The sequence below is a fragment of the Mustelus asterias genome, unplaced genomic scaffold (genome assembly GCF_964213995.1).
Source record: "Mustelus asterias unplaced genomic scaffold, sMusAst1.hap1.1 HAP1_SCAFFOLD_36, whole genome shotgun sequence".
Lineage (NCBI taxonomy): Eukaryota > Metazoa > Chordata > Chondrichthyes > Carcharhiniformes > Triakidae > Mustelus > Mustelus asterias.
The window spans coordinates 3,880,143-3,900,276 of record NW_027590118.1 but is presented as its reverse complement, the minus strand read 5'-3'; positions in this window follow the sequence as shown (position 1 = coordinate 3,900,276).

The following is a 20,134-nucleotide window of genomic DNA, read 5'->3' as shown; positions in this document are numbered from 1 at the left end:
TCCTAATTGAGAGGCGAAACTCCTCAGTGACAGGGGACACCCCTCATTGTCTAGGGATCACTCCACATTGACGGTGGGCTAACTGACCACTGTCCTAACTTACAAGGGGCATTCCTATATGAAAGGCGGCACTCCTAATTGACAGGGGTGACTCGCAGTTGACGGGGGCAATCCTAATTGACAGAGGGCACTTCTCATTGACAGGGGATACTCCTAATTGACAGGGGACACTCCTCATTGACGTGGGGGGAATCCTCGTTGACGAGGCGGGCACTACTCATTCACGGGGGGGGGGGGAGGAGGCCGATGGGGGGGGGCGTTGCGGGGCGCACTCCTCATTGACGGTGGGGCACTGCTCATTGACACGGTGAAGTCTTCATTGACAGGGGGCTCTCCAAATTGACAGGGTCACTCCTCATTGACAGGGACCACTCCTCATTGACAGGGGGCATTCCTCCTTGACAGGGGCACTCCCCATTTACAGGGGGCACTCGTCATTGACAGGGGGCACTCCTCATTGACAGGGGGCATTCCTCATTGACAGAGGGCACTTCTAATTGATAGGTGCCACTCCTAATTGACAGGGGGAACTCCTAAATGACAAAGCGCTATCCTAATTGACAGGGGGCAGACGTAATTGACACGGGGCACTCCTAATTGTTCGGGGGAGCTTCTAATTGACAAGGCGCAATTCTAATTGACAGGGGGCACTCCTACTTGAAAGGCTATACATCCCATTGGCAGGGAGCACTCCTCATAGACAGAGGGCACTCATTGACAGGGGGCACTCCTCATTGACAGGGAGCACTCCTCATTGACAGAGAGCACTCCTCATTGACAGGGAGCACTCCTCATTGACAGAGAGCACTCCTCATTGACAGGGGGCACTCCTCATTGACAGGGGGCACTCCTAATTGATAGGTGCGACTCCTTGTTGACAGGGGGAGCTCCTAATTTACAACTCGTTGAACTAATCGACAGCGGACAGACCTAATTGACAGGGGGCACTCCTCATTGACAGGGGGCACCCCTCACTGACAGGGGGAGCAGCTAATTGACAAGGCGCTATTCTAATTGACAGGGTGCAGACCTAACTGACAGGGGTCACAACTAATTGACAGGCGACACACCCCATTGGAATGGGACACTCCTCATAGACAGGGGGCATTCCTTATTGACAGGGTGCACTTCTCATTGATAGGGGGCATTCCTCCTTGACGGGGGGCGCACCTCTTTGACAGGGTGCAATTCTCATTGACACGGGGCACTCCTAATTGACAGGGGACACTTCTCTTTTACAGGGGCTCTCCTCATTTACAGTGCACACACCATTGACAGTGGGGCACTCCTAATTGAAAAGCGGGGCACTCCTAATTGACAGGGATCACTCCTAGGTGACGGGGGCCACTCCACATTGACGGGGCAATCCGCGTTGATGGTGGGTCTCTCCTCATGGATGGTGCGGCACTCCTCATTGACGTTGGGGCACTCCTCATTGACGGGGGGGCACTCCTCATTGACGTGGGGGGAATCCTCATTGACGGAGCGGACACTACTCATGCACGGGGGGGGGGCGGGCGGTGGGGGGGGGGGGGGAGGCCGGGGTGGGGGGTGCGGGGAGCACTCATCATTGACGGTGTGTCACTGCTCATTGACACGGTGAAGTCATCATTGACAGGGGGCTCTCCAAATTGACAGGGGTCACACCTAATTGATAGGTGGCACTCCGAATGACAGAGGGAGTTCCTAATTGACAAGGCGCTCTCCAAATTGACAGGGGGCACACCTAATTGACAGGGGACACTCCTAATTGACAGGCAAATCGCCCCATTGGCAGGGGAAACTCCTCATTGAGAGGGGGCACTCCTCCTTGACAGTGGGCGCTCCTCATTGACAGGGGGGACTCCAAATTGATAGGTGCCACTCCGAAATGACAGGGGGGGCTCCTAATTGACAAGGCGCAATGCTAATTGACAGGGGGCACTTCTAATTGACAGGGGGCATTACTAATTGAGAGACGACACACCTCAGTGACAGGGGACACTCCTCATTGACAGGCGCCACTCCACATTGACAAGGGGCACTCCTCGTTGACAGGGGCATTCCTCATTGACAGGGGGCACTTCTCATTGACATGGTGCACTCGTCATTGACATGGGGCACTCCTAACTGACAGTGGTCACTCTCCATTGACTAGGGGTCACTCCTCGTTGACGGTGGGGCAGATGTCATTGAGGGGGGTCGGTACTGCTCATTGACAAGGGGACTTCCTAATTGACAGGGGCGTCCTAATTGACAGGGGGCACTGCTAATTGACAGGGGGCACTCGTAACTGATAGGCGACACACCCCATCGGCAGGGGACACTCCTCATTGACAGGGGGCACTCCTCATTGACAGGGAGCACTCCTCATTGACAGGGGACATTCCTCCTTGGCAGGAGGCACTCCTCATTGACAGGGGGCACTCCTCATTGACAGGGGGCACTCCTAATTGACAGTGGTCACTCCTCATTGACTAGGGGTCACTCCTCGTTGACGGTGGGGCACTCTGCATAAAGGGGGGGGACTGCTCATTGACAACGTGACTTCCTCATTGACAGGGGCGTCCTAACTGACAAGGGGCACTCCTGATTGACATGGGCACTCCTAATTGACAGGCGACATACCCCATCGGCAGGGGACACTCCTCATTGACAGGGGGCCCTCCCCATTGACAGGGGGCATTCCTCCTTGACAGGGGCACTCTTCATTGACAGGGGGCACTCCTCATTGAAAGGGGGCACTCCTAATTGATAGGTGCCACTCCTCATTGACAGGGGGAGATCGTAATTGACAAGGCACTTTCCAAATTGACAGGGGGCAGACCTAATTGTCACGGGGCAGTCCTAATTGACAGGCGACGCACCTCAGTGACAGGGGACACTCCTCATTGACAGGCGGCACTCCTCAAAGGCAGGGGGTACTCCACATTGACAGCGGGCATTCCCCATTGACAGGGGGCACTCCTCATTGACAGGGGGTACTCCTAATTGACAGGGGGCACTCCTAATTGACACGGGGTACTACTAATTGATAGGGGGAGCTTCTGACTGACAAGGCGCACCCCTAATTGGGAGGGGCCACTCCTAATTGAAAGGCGACACATCCCATTGGCAGGGAACACTCCTCATTGACAGGGGGCACTACTAATTGATAGGTGCCACTCCTAGTTGACAGGGGGCACGGTAGCACAGTGGTTAGCACTGCTGCTTCGCAGCTCCAGGGTCCCGGGTTCGATTCCCGGCTCGGGTCACTGTCTGTGTGGAGTTTGCACATTCTCCTCGTGTCTGCTTGGGTTTCCTCCGGGTGCTTCGCTTTCCTTCCACAGTCCAAAGATGTGTGGGTTAGGTTGATTGGCCAGGTTACAAATTGCCCCTTCGAGTCCTGGGATGTGTAGGTTAGAGGGATTAGCGTGTAAATATGTGGGGGTAGGGCCTAGGTGGGATTGTGGTCGGTGCAGACTCGATGGGCCGAATGGCCTCCATCTGCACTGCAGGGTTTCTATGATTTCTATGAGGGGGAGCTCATAATTTACAAGGCGCTATGCTAATTGACAGGGGTCGGACCTAATTGAAAGGCGACACATCCCATTGGCAGGGAACACTCCTCATTGAAAGTGGGCACTCCTCATTGACAGGGGGGCACTCCTCATTGACAGGGAGCACTCCTCATTGACAGGGGGCACTCCTCATTGACAGGGAGCACTCTTCATTGATAGGGGGTACTCCTAATTGTCAGGCGACACACCTCATTGGCAGGGGAAATTCCTCATTGACAGGGGGCACTCCTCATTGACAGGAAGCACTCCTCATTGACAGGGGACACTCCTAATTTACAGGGGGCACTCCTAATTGATAGGTGCCACTCCTAGTTGACAGGGGGAGCTCCTAATGTACAAGGCGCTGGCCTACTTGACAGGGGTCAGACCTAATTGAGAGGGGGCACTCCAAATTGACAGGGGACACTCCTCATTGACTGGCGGCACTCCTTATTGAAAGGGGTACTCCTCACTGAGAGGGGGAGCTCCTAATTGACAATGCGCTATCCTAATTGACAGGAGGCAGACCTAATTGACAGGGGACACACCTAATTGCCAGGCGACACACCCCATTGGCATGGGACACTCCTCATTGACAGGGGGCTTCCCTCATTGACAGGGTGCACTTCTCAATGACAGAGGGCATCCCTCCTTGACAGGGGGCGCTCCTCATTTACAGGGGGCACTCCTCATTGACAGGAAGCACTCCTCATTGACAGGGGGCACTCCTAATTTACAGGGGGCACTCCTAATTGATAGGTGCCACTCCTAGTTGACAGAGGGAGCTCCTAATGTACAAGGCGCTGTCCTACTTGACAGGGGTCAGACCTAATTGAGAGGTGGGACTACTAATTGACAGCGGACACTCCTCATTGACTGGCGGCACTCCTTATTGACAGGGGTACTCCTCATTGACAGGGGGCGCTCCTCATTGACAGGGGGCACTCCTCATTGACAGGGGGCACTCCTAATTGATAGGTGACACTTCTAAATGACAGGGGGAGCTCCTAATTGACAAGGCGCTATCCTAATTGACAGGGGGCAGACCTAATTGGCAGGGGTCACACCTCAGTGACAGGGGACACTCCTCATTGACAGACGGCACTCCTCATTGACAGGGGGCACTCCTCGTTGACAGGGGGCATTCCTCCTTGACAGGGACCACTCCTCATTGACATGGGGCACTCGTAATTGACAGTGGTCACTCCTCATTGACTAGGGATCACTCCTCGTTGACGGTGGGGCACTCGTCTTTGGGGGGGGGTACTACCCATTGACAATGGGACTTCCACATTGACAGGGGCGTCCTAATTGACAGGGGGCACTCCTCATAGACAGGGGGCATTCCTCCTTGACAGGGGACACTCCTCATTGACTAGGGCTCACTCCTGATTGACGGTGGGGATAAATGACCACTGTCCTAACTTACAAGGGGCTCTCCTATATGAAAGGGAGCACTCCTAATTGACAGGGGAGAGTCGTTATTGACAGGGCGCAATCCTTATTGACAGTGAGCAATTCTCATTGACAAGGGGTTCTCCTAATTGACAGGGGACACTCCTCTTTTACAGGGGCTCTCCTAATTTACAGTGGACACACCTCATTGACAGAGGGGCACTCCTAATTTAAAAGCGGGGCATTCCTAATTGACAGGGATCACTCCTAGGTGACGGGGGGCACTCCTCATTGACAGGGGCACTCCACGTTGATGGTGGGTCTCTCCTCATGGATGGTGCGGCACTCCTCATTGACGTTGGGGCACTCCTCATTGACGCGGGGTCACTCCTCGTTGAAGGTGGGGCACTCGTCTTTGAGGGTGGGAGGGTACTACTCATTGACAAGGGGACTTCCACATTGACAGGGGCGTCCGAATTGACAGGGGGCACTCCTCATTGACAGAGGGCACTCCTCATTGACAGGGGGCATTCCTCATTGACAGGGACCACTCCACATTGACAGGGGGCAGAGCTAATTGACAGTGGTCACTCCTCATTGACTCGGGGTCACTCCTCGTTGACGGTGGGGCACTCGTCTTTGGGGGGGGGGTACTATCCAAAGACAGGGGGACTTCCACATTGACAGGGGCGTCCTAATTGAGAGGGGGCACTCCTCATTGACAAGGGGCATTCCTCCTTGACAGGGGGCACTCCTCATTGACTAGGGCTCTCTCCTGATTGACGGTGGGGCTAAATGACCACTGTCCTAACTTACAAGGGGCTCTCCTATATGAAAGGGAGCACTCCTAATTGACAGGGGAGAGTCGTTATTGACAGGGCGCAATCCTTATTGACAGTGGGCAATTCTCATTGACAAGGGGTACTCCTAATTGACAGGGGACACTCCTCTTTTACAGGGGCTCTCCTAATTTACAGTGGACACACCTCATTGACAGAGGGGCACTACTAATTTAAAAGCGGGGCATTCCTAATTGACAGGGATCACTCCAAGGTGACGGGCGCCACTCCTCATTGACAGGGGCACTCCGCGTTGATGGTGGCTCTCTCCTCATGGATGGTGCGGCACTCCTCATTGACGTTGGGGCACTCCTCATTGACGGGGGGGGGCACACCTCATTAACGTGGGGGGTATTCTCATTGACGGGGCGGACACTACTCATTCACGGGGGGGGGGGGGGGGTGGCGGGAGGGGGGGGGGTTGCGGGTAGCACTCCTCATTGACGGTTGGTCACTGCTCATTGACACGATGAAGTCTTCGTTGACAGCGGGCTCTCCAAATTGACAGGGGTCACACCTAATTGATAGGTGCCACTCCGAATTGACAGGGGTATTTCCTAATTGACAAGGCGCTCTCCAAATTGACAGGGGGCAGACCTAATTGACAGGGGGCACTCCTAATTGACAGGCGAATCACCCCATTGGCAGGGAACACTCCTCATTGACAGGGGGCATACCTCATTGACAGGGTGCACTCCTCACCGACAAGGGGCATTCCTCCTTGAGAGGGGGCGCACCTCATTGACAGGGGGCACTCCTCATTGACAGGGGGAACTCCTAATTGATAGTTGCCACTCCGAAATGACAGAGGGAGCTCCTAATTGACAAGGCGCTTTGCTAATTGACAGGGGCCAGACCTAATTGACAGGGGGCACTCCTAATTGACAGGGACACTCCTAATTGACAGGCGACACACCGCATCGGCAGGAGACACTCCTCGTTTTCAGGGGGCACTCCTCATTGACAGGGAGCACTCCTAATTGATAGGGGGAGCTTCTAATTGACAAGGCGCATTCCTGATTGACAGGGGGCACGCCAAACGGAAGGGCGACACATCCCATTGGCAGGGAACACACCTCATTGACAGGGGGCTCTCCTCATTGCCAGGGAGCACTCCCCATTGACAGGGGGCACTCCTAATTGACAGTGGTCACTCCTCATTGACGAGGGGTCACTCCTCGTTGACGGTGGGGCACTCGTCATTGAGGGGGGGAGGTGGTACTGCTCATTGAGAAGGGGACTTCCTCATTGACAGGGGCGTCCTAATTGACAGAGGGCACTCCTAATTGACAGGGGGTACTCCTAATTGACAGGCGACACACCCCATCGGCAGGGGACACTCATCATTGATAGGTGGCACTCATAATTGACAGGGGGAGGTCCTAATTGCCAAGGCGCTTTCCTAATTGTCAGGGGGCACTCCTAATTGAAAGGCGACGCACCGCAGTGACAGGGGACACTCCTCATTGACAGGCGGCACTCCTCAAAGGCAGGGGGTACTCCTTATTGACAGCGGCCATTCCTCATTGACACGGGGCACTCCCCATTGACAGGGGCACTCCTAATTGACAGGGGGCACTCCTAATTGACACGGAGCACTCCTAATTGATAGGGGGAGCTTCTAATTGACAATGCGCATTCCTGATTGACAGGGGGCACGCCAAATTGATGGCGACACATACCATTGGCAGGGAAAACACCTCATTGACAGGGGGCTCTCCTCATTGACAGGGAGCACTCCTCATTGACAGGGGGCACTCCTAATTGTCAGGCGATACACCTCATTGGCAGGGGACACTCCTCATTGACAGGGGCATCCTCATTGACAGGGAGCACTCCTCATTGACAGGGAGCACTCCTCATTGACAGGGGGCACTCCTAATTGATAGGTGCCACTCCTAGTTAACATGGGGAGCTCCTAATTCACAACGCGCTGTACTAATTGACACGGGTCAGGCCTAATTGACAGGGGGCACTCCTAATTGACAGGGGACACACCTCATTGACAGGGGACACTCATCATTGACAGGTGCCACTCCTAATTGACAGGGGGAGCACCTAATTCACAAGGCGCTGTACTAATTGACACGGGTCAGGCCTAATTGACAGGGGGCACTCCTAATTGACAGGGGACACACCTCGTTGACAGGGGACACTCATCATTGACAGGTGCCACTCCTAATTGACAGGGGGAGCTCCTAATTGACAAGGCGCTATCCTAATTAACAGGGGGCACACCTAATTGACAGGGGTCACACCGAGTTGACAGGCGACATACTCCATTGGCATGGGACACTCCTCCTTGACAGGGTGCAAGCCTCATTGACAGGGTGCAATTCTCATTGACAGGGGGCATTCCTCCTTGACAGCGGGGCGCTCCTCATTGACAGGGGGCACTCCTCATTGACAGGGGGCACTCCTAATTGATAGGTGCCACTTCAAAATGAAAGGGGGAGCCCCTAATTGACAGGTGGCTATGCTAATTGACAGGGGGCAGAGCTAATTGACAGGGGGCACTCCTAATTGACGGACGACACACCTCAGTGACTGGGGACACTCTTCATTGACAGGCTGCACTCGTCATTGACAGGGGGCATTCCTCCTTGACAGGGACCACTCCACGTTGACAGGGGGCACTCGACATTGACAGGGGGCACTCCTAATTGACAGTGGTCACTCCTCATTGACTAGGGGTCACTCCTCGTTGACGGTCGGGCTCTCGTCATTGAGGGTGAGGGGGGTACTGCTCATTGACATGGGAATGTCGCCATTGACAGGGGCGTCCTAATTGACAGGGAGCATTCGTCATTGATAGGGGGCACTCCTCATTGCCAGGGGTTACTCATCATTGACAGGGGGCACTCCTAATTGATAGGTGCCACTCCTAATTGACAAGTAGAGCTTCTAATTGACAAGGCGCTATCCTAATTGACAGGGGGCACACCTAATTGACAGGGGTCACACCGAATTGACAGGCAACACACCCCATTGGCATGGGACACTCCTCATTGACAGGGTGCACTCCACATTGACAGGGTGCACTTCTCATTGACAGGGGGCATTCCTCCTTGACAGGTGGCGCTCCTCATTGACAGGGGGCACTCCTCATTGACAGGGGCACTCCTAATTGATAGGTGCCACTTCTAAATGACAGCGGAGCCCCCAATTGACAAGGGGCTATGCTAATTGACAGGGGGCAGAGCAAATTGACAGGGGGCACTCCTAATTGACGGACGACACACCTCAGTGTCCGGGGACACTCCTCATTGACAGGCGGCACTCCTCATTGACAGGGTGCATTCCTCCTTGACAGGGACCACTCCACGTTGACAGGGGGCACTCGTCATTGACAGTGGGCACTCCTAATTGACAGTGGTCACTCCTCATTGACTAGCGGTCACTCTTCATTGACAGGGGGTACTCATCATTGACAGGGAGGATTCGTCATTGATAGGGGGCACTCCTCATTGACAGGGTGTACTCCTCATTGACAGGAGGCACTCCTAATTGATAGGTGCCACTCCTCATTGACAGGGAGAGCTCCTAATTGACAAGGCGCTATCCTAATTGACAGGGGGCACTCCTAATTGACAGGGGACACACCTCAGTGACAGGGGACACTCCTCATTGACTGGGGGCCACTCCTCATTGACTGTGGGGCTAACTGACGACTGACCTAACTTACGAGGGGCACTCCTATATGAAAGGGGGCACTCCTAATTGACAGGGGAGATTCGTAATTGACAGGGCACAATCCTTATTGACAGTATGCACTTCTCATTGACAGGGGGCACTCCTAATTGACAGGGGAAACTCCTCTTTTACAGGGGCGCTCCGAATTTACAGTGAACACACCTCATTGACAGAGGGGCACTCCTAGTTGAAAAGTGGGGCCCTCCTAATTGACTGGGATCACTCCTAGGTGACGGGGGCCACTCCTCATTGACAGGGGCACTCCGCGTTGATGGTGGGTTTCTCCTCATGGATGGTCCGCCACACCTCATTGACGGGGGAGGGGGGGGGGCACTCCTCATTGACGTGGGGGAAATCCTCATTGACGGGGCGGGCACTACTCATTCACGGAGGGGGGGGGGAGGCCGGGGTGTGGGGGGGGGGGGGTGCGGTGAGCACTCCTCATTGACGGTGGGGCACTGCTCATTGACACGGTGAAGTGTTCATTGACACGGGGCTCTCCAAGTTGACAGGGGTCACACCTAATTGACAGTTGCCTCTCCGAATTGCCAGGGGGCAGACCTAATGGACAGGGGGCACTCCTCATTAACAGGGGGCATTCCTCCTTGACATGGGGCGCTCCTCATTGACAGGGAGCACTCCTAATTGACAGGGGGCACTCCTAATAGATAGGTACCACTCCGAAATGACAGGGGGAACTCCTAATTTACAAGGCGCTATGCTAATTGTCAGGGGGCAGACCAAATTGACAGGGGGCACTGCTAATTGAGAGACGACACACCTCAGTGACAGTGGACACTCCTCATTGACAGACGGCACTCGTCATTGACAGCGGGCACTCCTCATTGACAGGGGGCATTCCTCCTTGACAGGGAGCACTCGTCATTGACAGGGGGCACTTCTAATTGACTGTGGTCACTCCTCATTGATTAGGGGTCACTCTTCGTTGACGGTGGGGCACTCGTCATTAAGGGGGGGGGGTACTGCTCATTGACAAGGGGACTTCCTCATTGACAGGGGCGTCCTAATTCACAGAGGCACAACTAATTGACTGGCGACACACCCCATCGGCAGAGGATACTCCTCATTGACAGGGGGCACTCCTCATTGAGAGGGGGCACTCATCATTGACAGGGAGCATTCGTCATTGACAGGGGGCACTCCTCATTGACGGGGGCACTCCTCATTGACAGGGGGCACTCATCATTGACAGGGAGCGTTCCTCATTGACAGGGGGCACTCCTCATTGACAGGGGGTACTCCTCATTGACAGGGGGCACTCCTAATTGATAGGTGCAACTCCTAATTGACAGGGAGAGCTTCTAATTGACAAGGCGCTATCCTAATTGACAGGGGGCACTCGTAATTGACTGGCGACACACCCCATCGGCAGGGGACACTCCTCATTGACAGGGGGCACTCCTCATTGACAAGGAGCTCTTCTCAATTACAGGGGGCTCCCTCCTTGACAGGGGGCGCTCCTCATTGACAGGGGGTACTCCTCATTGACAGGCGGCACTGCTAATTGATAGGTGCCACTCCTAATTGTCAGGGGGTACTCCTAATTGACATGGCGCTATCCTAACTGACAGGGGGAAGACCTAATTGTCAGGGGTCACACCGTATTGGCATGGGACTCTACTCAATGACGTGGGCACTCCTCATTGACAGGCGGCATTCCTCATTGACAGGGGGCACTCGTCATTGACAGGGGGCATTCCTTATTTAAAGGGACCACTCCTCATTGACAGGGGGCACTCGTCATTGTCAGGCGGCACTCCTCATTGCCAGGGGCATTCCTAATTGACAGAGGGCACCTCTAATTGAGAGACGACACACCTCAGTGACAGGGGACACTCCTCATTGACAGGCGGCACTCGTCATTGACAGCGGGCCGTCCTCATTGACAGGGCGCATTCCTCCTTGACAGGGGGCACTCCTCATGGACAGGGGGCACTCCTCATTGACAGGGGGCACTCCTATTTGACAGTGGTCACTCCTCATTGACTAGGGGTCACTCCTCGTTGACGGTGGGGCCCTCGTCATTGAGGGGGGGGGGTACTGCTCATTGACAAGGCGACTTCCTCATTGACAGGGGCGTCCGAATTGACAGGGCAACAACTAATTGACTGGCGACACACCCCATCGGCAGGGGACACACCTCATTGACAGGGGGCACTCCTCATTGACAGGGGGCACTCCTAATTGACAGTGGTCACTCCTCATTGACTAGGGGTCACTCCTCGTTGACGGTGGACACTCGTCATTGAGGGAGGCGGGGAGTACTGCTCATTGACAAGGGGACTTCCTCATTGACAGGGGCGACATAATTGACAGGGGGCACAACTAATTGACTGGCGACACACCCCACCGGCAGGGGACACTCCTCATTGACAGGGGGCACTCCTCATTGACAGGGGGCATTCCTCCTTGACAGGGGGCACTCTTCATTGACAGGGGGAATTCCTCCTTGTCAGGGGGCACTCCTCATTGACAGGGGGCACTCGTCATTTACAGGGAGCACTCCTCATTGACAGGAGGCATTCCTCCTTGTCAGGGCGGCACACCTCATTGACAGGGAGCACTCCTCATTGACAGGGGGCATTCCTCCTTGTCAGGGTGTACTCCTCATTGACAGGGAGCACTCCTAATTGATAGGTGCCACTCCTCATTGACAGGGAGAGCTCCTAATTGACAAGGCGCTATCCTAATTGACAGGGGGCACTCCTAATTGACAGGCGACACACCTCAGTGACAGGGGACACTCCTCATTGACTGGGGGCCACTCCTCATTGACTGTGGGGCTAACTGACCACTGACCTAACTTACGAGGGGCACTCCTATATGAAAGGGGGCACTCGTAATTGACAGGGGAGATTCGTAATTGACAGGGCACAATCCTTATTGACAGTATGCAATTCTCATTGACAGGGGGCACTCCTCATTGACAGGGGGCATTCCTCCTTGACAGGGACCACTCCACGTTGACAGGGGGCACTCGTCATTGACAGTGGGCACTCCTAATTGACAGTGGTCACTCCTCATTGACTAGCGGTCACTCTTCATTGACAGGGGGTACTCATCATTGACAGGGAGGATTCGTCATTGATAGGGGGCACTCCTCATTGACAGGGTGTACTCCTCATTGACAGGGGGCACTCCTAATTGATAGGTGCCACTCCTCATTGACATGGAGAGCTCCTAATTGACAAGGCGCTATCCTAATTGACAGGGGGCACTCCTAATTGACAGGCGACACACCTCAGTGAGAGGGGACACTCGTCATTGACAGGGGGCCACTCCTCATTGACTGTGGGGCTAACTGACCACTGACCTAACTTACGAGGGGCACTCCTATATGAAAGGGGGTACTCCTAATTGACAGGGGAGATTCGTAATTGACAGGGCACAATCCTGATTGACAGTATGCAATTCTCATTGACAGGGGGCACTCCTAATTGACAGGGGAAACTCCTCTTTTACAGGGGCGCTCCGAATTTACAGTGGACACACCTCATTGACAGAGGGGCACTCCTAGTTGAAAAGTGGGGCACTCCTAATTGACTGGGATCACTCCTAGGTGACGGGGGCCACTCCTCATTGACAGGGGCACTCCGCGTTGATGGTGGGTTTCTCCTCATGGATGGTCCGCCACACCTCATTGACGGGGGGGGGGGCACTCCTCATTGACGTGGGGGAATATCCAAATTGACGGGGCGGGCACTACTCATTCACGGAGGGGGGGGGAGGCCGGGGTGTGGCGGGGGAGGGGGGTTGCGGTGAGCACTCCTCATTGACGGTGGGGCACTGCTCATTGACACGGTGAAGTGTTCATTGACACGGGGCTCTCCAAGTTGACAGGGGTCACACCTAATTGATAGGTGCCTCTCCGAATTGCCAGGGGGCAGACCAAATGGACAGGGGGCACTCCTCATTAACAGGGGGCATTCCTCCTTGACATGGGGCGCTCCTCATTGACAGGGGGCACTCCTAATTGACAGGGGGCACTCCTAATTGATAGGTACCACTCCGAAATGACAGGGGGAACTCCTAATTTACAAGGCGCTATGCTAATTGTCAGGGGGCAGACCAAATTGACAGGGGGCACTGCTAATTGAGAGACGACACACCTCAGTGACAGTGGACACTCCTCATTGACAGACGGCACTCGTCATTGACAGCGGGCACTCCTCATTGACAGGGGGCATTCCTCCTTGACAGGGAGCACTCGTCATTGACAGGGGGCACTTCTAATTGACTGTGGTCACTCCTCATTGATTAGGGGTCACTCCTCGTTGACGGTGGGGCACTCGTCATTAAGGGGGGGGGGGTACTGCTCATTGACAAGGGGACTTCCTCATTGACAGGGGCGTCCTAATTGACAGGGGCACAACTAATTGACTGGCGACACACGCCATCGGCAGAGGATACTCCTCATTGACAGGGGGCACTCCTCATTGAGAGGGGGCACTCATCATTGACAGGGAGCATTCGTCATTGACAGGGGGCACTCCTCATTGACGGGGGCATTCCTCATTGACAGGGGGCACTCCTCATTGACAGGGAGCACTCCTCATTGACAGAGAGCACTCCTCATTGACAGGGGGCACTCCTCATTGACAGGGGGCACTCCTAATTGATAGGTGCGACTACTTGTTGACAGGTGGAGCTCCTAATTTACAACTCGTTGAATTAATCGACAGCGGACAGACCTAATTGACAGGGGGCACTCCTCATTGACAGGGGGCACCCCTCACTGACAGGGGGTTCAGCTAATTGACAAGGCGCTATTCTAATTGACAGGGTGCAGACCTAACTGACAGGGGTCACAACTAATTGACAGGCGACACACCCCATTGGAATGGGACACTCCTCATAGACAGGGGGCATTCCTTATTGACAGGGTGCACTTCTCATTGATAGGGGGCATTCCTCCTTGACGGGGGGCGCACCTCTTTGACAGGGTGCAATTCTCATTGACACGGGGCACTCCTAATTGACAGGGGACACTTCTCTTTTACAGGGGCTCTCCTCATTTACAGTGCACACACCATTGACAGTGGGGCACTCCTAATTGAAAAGCGGGGCACTCCTAATTGACAGAGATCACTCCTAGGTGACGGGGGCCACTCCTCATTGACGGGGCAATCCGCGTTGATGGTGGGTCTCTCCTCATGGATGGTGCGGCACTCCTCATTGACGTTGGGGCACTCCTCATTGACGGGGGGGCACTCCTCATTGACGTGGGGGGAATCCTCATTGACGGAGCGGACACTACTCATGCACGGGGGGGGGGGGGGGGGTGGGGCGGTGGGGGGGGGGAGGCCGGGGTGGGGGGTGCGGGGAGCACTCATCATTGACGGTGTGTCACTGCTCATTGACACGGTGAAGTCATCATTGACAGGGGGCTCTCCAAATTGACAGGGGTCACACCTAATTGATAGGTGGCACTCCGAATGACAGAGGGAGTTCCTAATTGACAAGGCGCTCTCCAAATTGACAGGGGGCACACCTAATTGACAGGGGGCACTCCTAATTGACAGGCAAATCGCCCCATTGGCAGGGGAAACTCCTCATTGAGAGGGGGCACTCCTCCTTGACAGTGGGCGCTCCTCATTGACAGGGGGGACTCCTAATTGATAGGTGCCACTCCGAAATGACAGGGGGGGCTCCTAATTGACAAGGCGCAATGCTAATTGACAGGGGGCACTTCTAATTGACAGGGGGCATTACTAATTGAGAGACGACACACCTCAGTGACAGGGGACACTCCTCATTGACAGGCGCCACTCCACATTGACAAGGGGCACTCCTCGTTGACAGGGGCATTCCTCATTGACAGGGGGCACTTCTCATTGACATGGTGCACTCGTCATTGACATGGGGCACTCCTACCTGACAGTGGTCACTCTCCATTGACTAGGGGTCACTCCTCGTTGACGGTGGGGCAGATGTCATTGAGGTGGGTCGGTACTGCTCATTGACAAGGGGACTTCCTAATTGACAGGGGCGTCCTAATTGACAGGGGGCACTGCTAATTGACAGGGGGCACTCGTAACTGATAGGCGACACACCCCATCGGCAGGGGACACTCCTCATTGACAGGGGGCACTCCTCATTGACAGGGAGCACTCCTCATTGACAGGGGACATTCCTCCTTGGCAGGAGGCACTCCTCATTGACAGGGGGCACTCCTCATTGACAGGGGGCACTCCTAATTGACAGTGGTCACTCCTCATTGACATGGGGTCACTCCTCGTTGACGGTGGGGCACTCTGCATAAAGGGGGGGGGACTGCTCATTGACAACGTGACTTCCTCATTGACAGGGGCGTCCTAACTGACAAGGGGCACTCCTGATTGACATGGGCACTCCTAATTGAGAGGCGACATACCCCATCGGCAGGGGACACTCCTCATTGACAGGGGGCCCTCCCCATTGACAGGGGGCATTCCTCCTTGACAGGGGCACTCTTCATTGACAGGGGGCACTCCTCATTGAAAGGGGGCACTCCTAATTGATAGGTGCCACTCTTCATTGACAGGGGGAGATCGTAATTGACAAGGCACTTTCCAAATTGACAGGGGGCAGACCTAATTGTCACGGGGCAGTCCTAATTGACAGGCGACGCACCTCAGTGACAGGGGACACTCCTCATTGACAGGCGGCACTCCTCAAAGGCAGGGGGTACTCCACATTGACAGCGGGCATTCCCCATTGACAGGGGGCACTCCTCATTGACAGGGGGTACTCCTAATTGACAGGGGGCACTCCTAATTGACACGGGGTACTCCTAATTGATAGGGGGAGCTTCTAACTGACAAGGCGCAACCCTAATTGGGAGGGGCCACTCCTAATTGAAAGGCGACACATCCCATTGGCAGGGAACACTCCTCATTGACAGGGGGCACTACTAATTGATAGGTGCCACTCCTAGTTGACAGGGGGCACGGTAGCACAGTGGTTAGCACTGCTGCTTCGCAGCTCCAGGGTCCCGGGTTCGATTCCCGGCTCGGGTCACTGTCTGTGTGGAGTTTGCACATTCTCCTCGTGTCTGCTTGGGTTTCCTCCGGGTGCTTCGCTTTCCTTCCACAGTCCAAAGATGTGTGGGTTAGGTTGATTGGCCAGGTTACAAATTGCCCCTTCGAGTCCTGGGATGTGTAGGTTAGAGGGATTAGCGTGTAAATATGTGGGGGTAGGGCCTAGGTGGGATTGTGGTCGGTGCAGACTCGATGGGCCGAATGGCCTCCATCTGCACTGCAGGGTTTCTATGATTTCTATGAGGGGGAGCTCATAATTTACAAGGCGCTATGCTAATTGACAGGGGTCGGACCTAATTGAAAGGCGACACATCCCATTGGCAGGGAACACTCCTCATTGAAAGTGGGCACTCCTCATTGACAGGGAGCACTCCTCATTGACAGGGGGCACTCCTCATTGACAGGGAGCACTCTTCATTGATAGGGGGTACTCCTAATTGTCAGGCGACACACCTCATTGGCAGGGGAAATTCCTCATTGACAGGGGGCACTCCTCATTGACAGGAAGCACTCCTCATTGACAGGGGACACTCCTAATTTACAGGGGGCACTCCTAATTGATAGGTGCCACTCCTAGTTGACAGGGGGAGCTCCTAATGTACAAGGCGCTGGCCTTCTTGACAGGGGTCAGACCTAATTGAGAGGGGGCACTCCAAATTGACAGGGGACACTCCTCATTGACTGGCGGCACTCCTTATTGAAAGGGGTACTCCTCACTGAGAGGGGGAGCTCCTAATTGACAATGCGCTATCCTAATTGACAGGAGGCAGACCTAATTGACAGGGGACACACCTAATTGCCAGGCGACACACCCCATTGGCATGGGACACTCCTCATTGACAGGGGGCTTCCCTCATTGACAGGGTGCACTTCTCAATGACAGAGGGCATCCCTCCTTGACAGGGGGCGCTCCTCATTTACAGGGGGCACTCCTCATTGACAGGAAGCACTCCTCATTGACAGGGGGCACTCCTAATTTACAGGGGGCACTCCTAATTGATAGGTGCCAGTCCTAGTTGACAGAGGGAGCTCCTAATGTACAAGGCGCTGTCCTACTTGACAGGGGTCAGACCTAATTGAGAGGTGGGACTACTAATTGACAGCGGACACTCCTCATTGACTGGCGGCACTCCTTATTGACAGGGGTACTCCTCATTGACAGGGGGCGCTCCTCATTGACAGGGGGCACTCCTCATTGACAGGGGGCACTCCTAATTGATAGGTGACACTTCTAAATGACAGGGGGAGCTCCTAATTGACAAGGCGCTATCCTAATTGACAGGGGGCAGACCCAATTGGCAGGGGTCACACCTCAGTGACAGGGGACACTCCTCATTGACAGACGGCACTCCTCATTGACAGGGGGCACTCCTCGTTGACAGGGGGCATTCCTCCTTGACAGGGACCACTCCTCATTGACATGGGGCACTCGTAATTGACAGTGGTCACTCCTCATTGACTAGGGATCACTCCTCGTTGACGGTGGGGTACTCGTCTTTGAGGGGGGGTACTATTCATTGACAAGGGGACTTCCTCATTGACAGGGGCGTCCTAATTGATAGGGGGCACTCCTCATTGACACGGGGCACTCCCCATTGTCAGGGGGCACTCCTAATTGATAGGTGCAACTCCTAATTGAAAGGGGGAGCTCCTAATTGAAAGGGCGCAATGCTAATTGACAGGGGGCAGACCTAATTGACAGGGGGCACTCCTCAATGACAGGGGGAGCTCCTAATTGACAAGGCGCAATCCTAATTGACAGGGGGCAGACCTAATTGGCTGGGGTCACACTTCAGTGACAGGGGACATTCCTCATTGACAGGCGGCACTCTTCATTGACAGGGGGCACTACTCATTGACCGGGGGCATTCCTCATTGACAGGGACCACTCCACATTGACAGGGGGCAGAGCTAATTGACAGTGGTCACTCCTCATTGACTCGGGGTCACTCCTCGTTGACGGTGGGGCACTCGTCTTTGGGGGGGGGGGTACTACCCATTGACAATGGGACTTCCACATTGACAGGGGCGTCCTAATTGACAGGGGGCACTCCTCATAGACAGGGGGCATTCCTCCTTGACAGGGGACACTCCTCATTGACTAGGGCTCACTCCTGATTGACGGTGGGTATAAATGACCACTGTCCTAACTTACATGGGGCTCTCCTATATGAAAGGGAGCACTCCTAATTGACAGGGGAGAGTCGTTATTGACAGGGCGCAATCCTTATTGACAGTGAGCAATTCTCATTGACAAGGGGTTCTCCTAATTGACAGGGGACACTCCTCTTTTACAGGGGCTCTCCTAATTTACAGTGGACACACCTCATTGACAGAGGGGCACTCCTAATTTAAAAGCGGGGCATTCCTAATTGACAGGGATCACTCCTAGGTGACGGGGGCCACTCCTCATTGACAGGGGCACTCCACGTTGATGGTGGGTCTCTCCTCATGGATGGTGCGGCACTCCTCATTGACGTTGGGGCACTCCTCATTGACGCGGGGTCACTCCTCGTTGAAGGTGGGGCACTCGTCTTTGAGGGTGGGAGGGTACTACTCATTGACAAGGGGACTTCCACATTGACAGGGGCGTCCTAATTGACAGGGGGCACTCCTCATTGACAGGGGGCAGAGCTAATTGACAGTGGTCACTCCTCATTGACTCGGGGTCACTCCTCGTTGACGGTGGGGCACTCGTCTTTGGGGGGGGGGGTACTATCCATTGACAAGGGGACTTCCACATTGACAGGGGCGTCCTAATTGAGAGGGGGCACTCCTCATTGACAGAGGGCACTCCTTATTGACAGGGGGCATTCCTCATTGACAGGGACCACTCCACATTGACAGGGGGCAGAGCTAATTGACAGTGGTCACTCCTCATTGACTCGGGGTCACTCCTCGTTGACGGTGGGGCACTCGTCTTTGGGGGGGGGTACTATCCATTGACAAGGGGACTTCCACATTGACAGGGGCGTCCTAATTGAGAGGGGGCACTCCTCATTGACAAGGGGCATTCCTCCTTGACAGGGGGCACTCCTCATTGACTAGGGCTCTCTCCTGATTGACGGTGGGGCTAAATGACCACTGTCCTAACTTACAAGGGGCTCTCCTATATGAAAGGGAGCACTCCTAATTGACAGGGGAGAGTCGTTATTGACAGGGCGCAATCCTTATTGACAGTGGGCAATTCTCATTGACAAGGGGTACTCCTAATTGACAGGGGACACTCCTCTTTTACAGGGGCTCTCCTAATTTACAGTGGACACACCTCATTGACAGGGGGGCACTACTAATTTAAAAGCGGGGCATTCCTAATTGACAGGGATCACTCCTAGGTGACGGGCGCCACTCCTCATTGACAGGGGCACTCCGCGTTGATGGTGGCTCTCTCCTCATGGATGGTGCGGCACTCCTCATTGACGTTGGGGCACTCCTCATTGACGGGGGGGCACACCTCATTAACGTGGGGGGTATTCTCATTGACGGGGCGGACACTACTCATTCACGGGGGGGGGGGTGGCGGGAGGGGGGGGGGGGGTTGCGGGGAGCACTCCTCATTGACGGTTGGTCACTGCTCATTGACACGGTG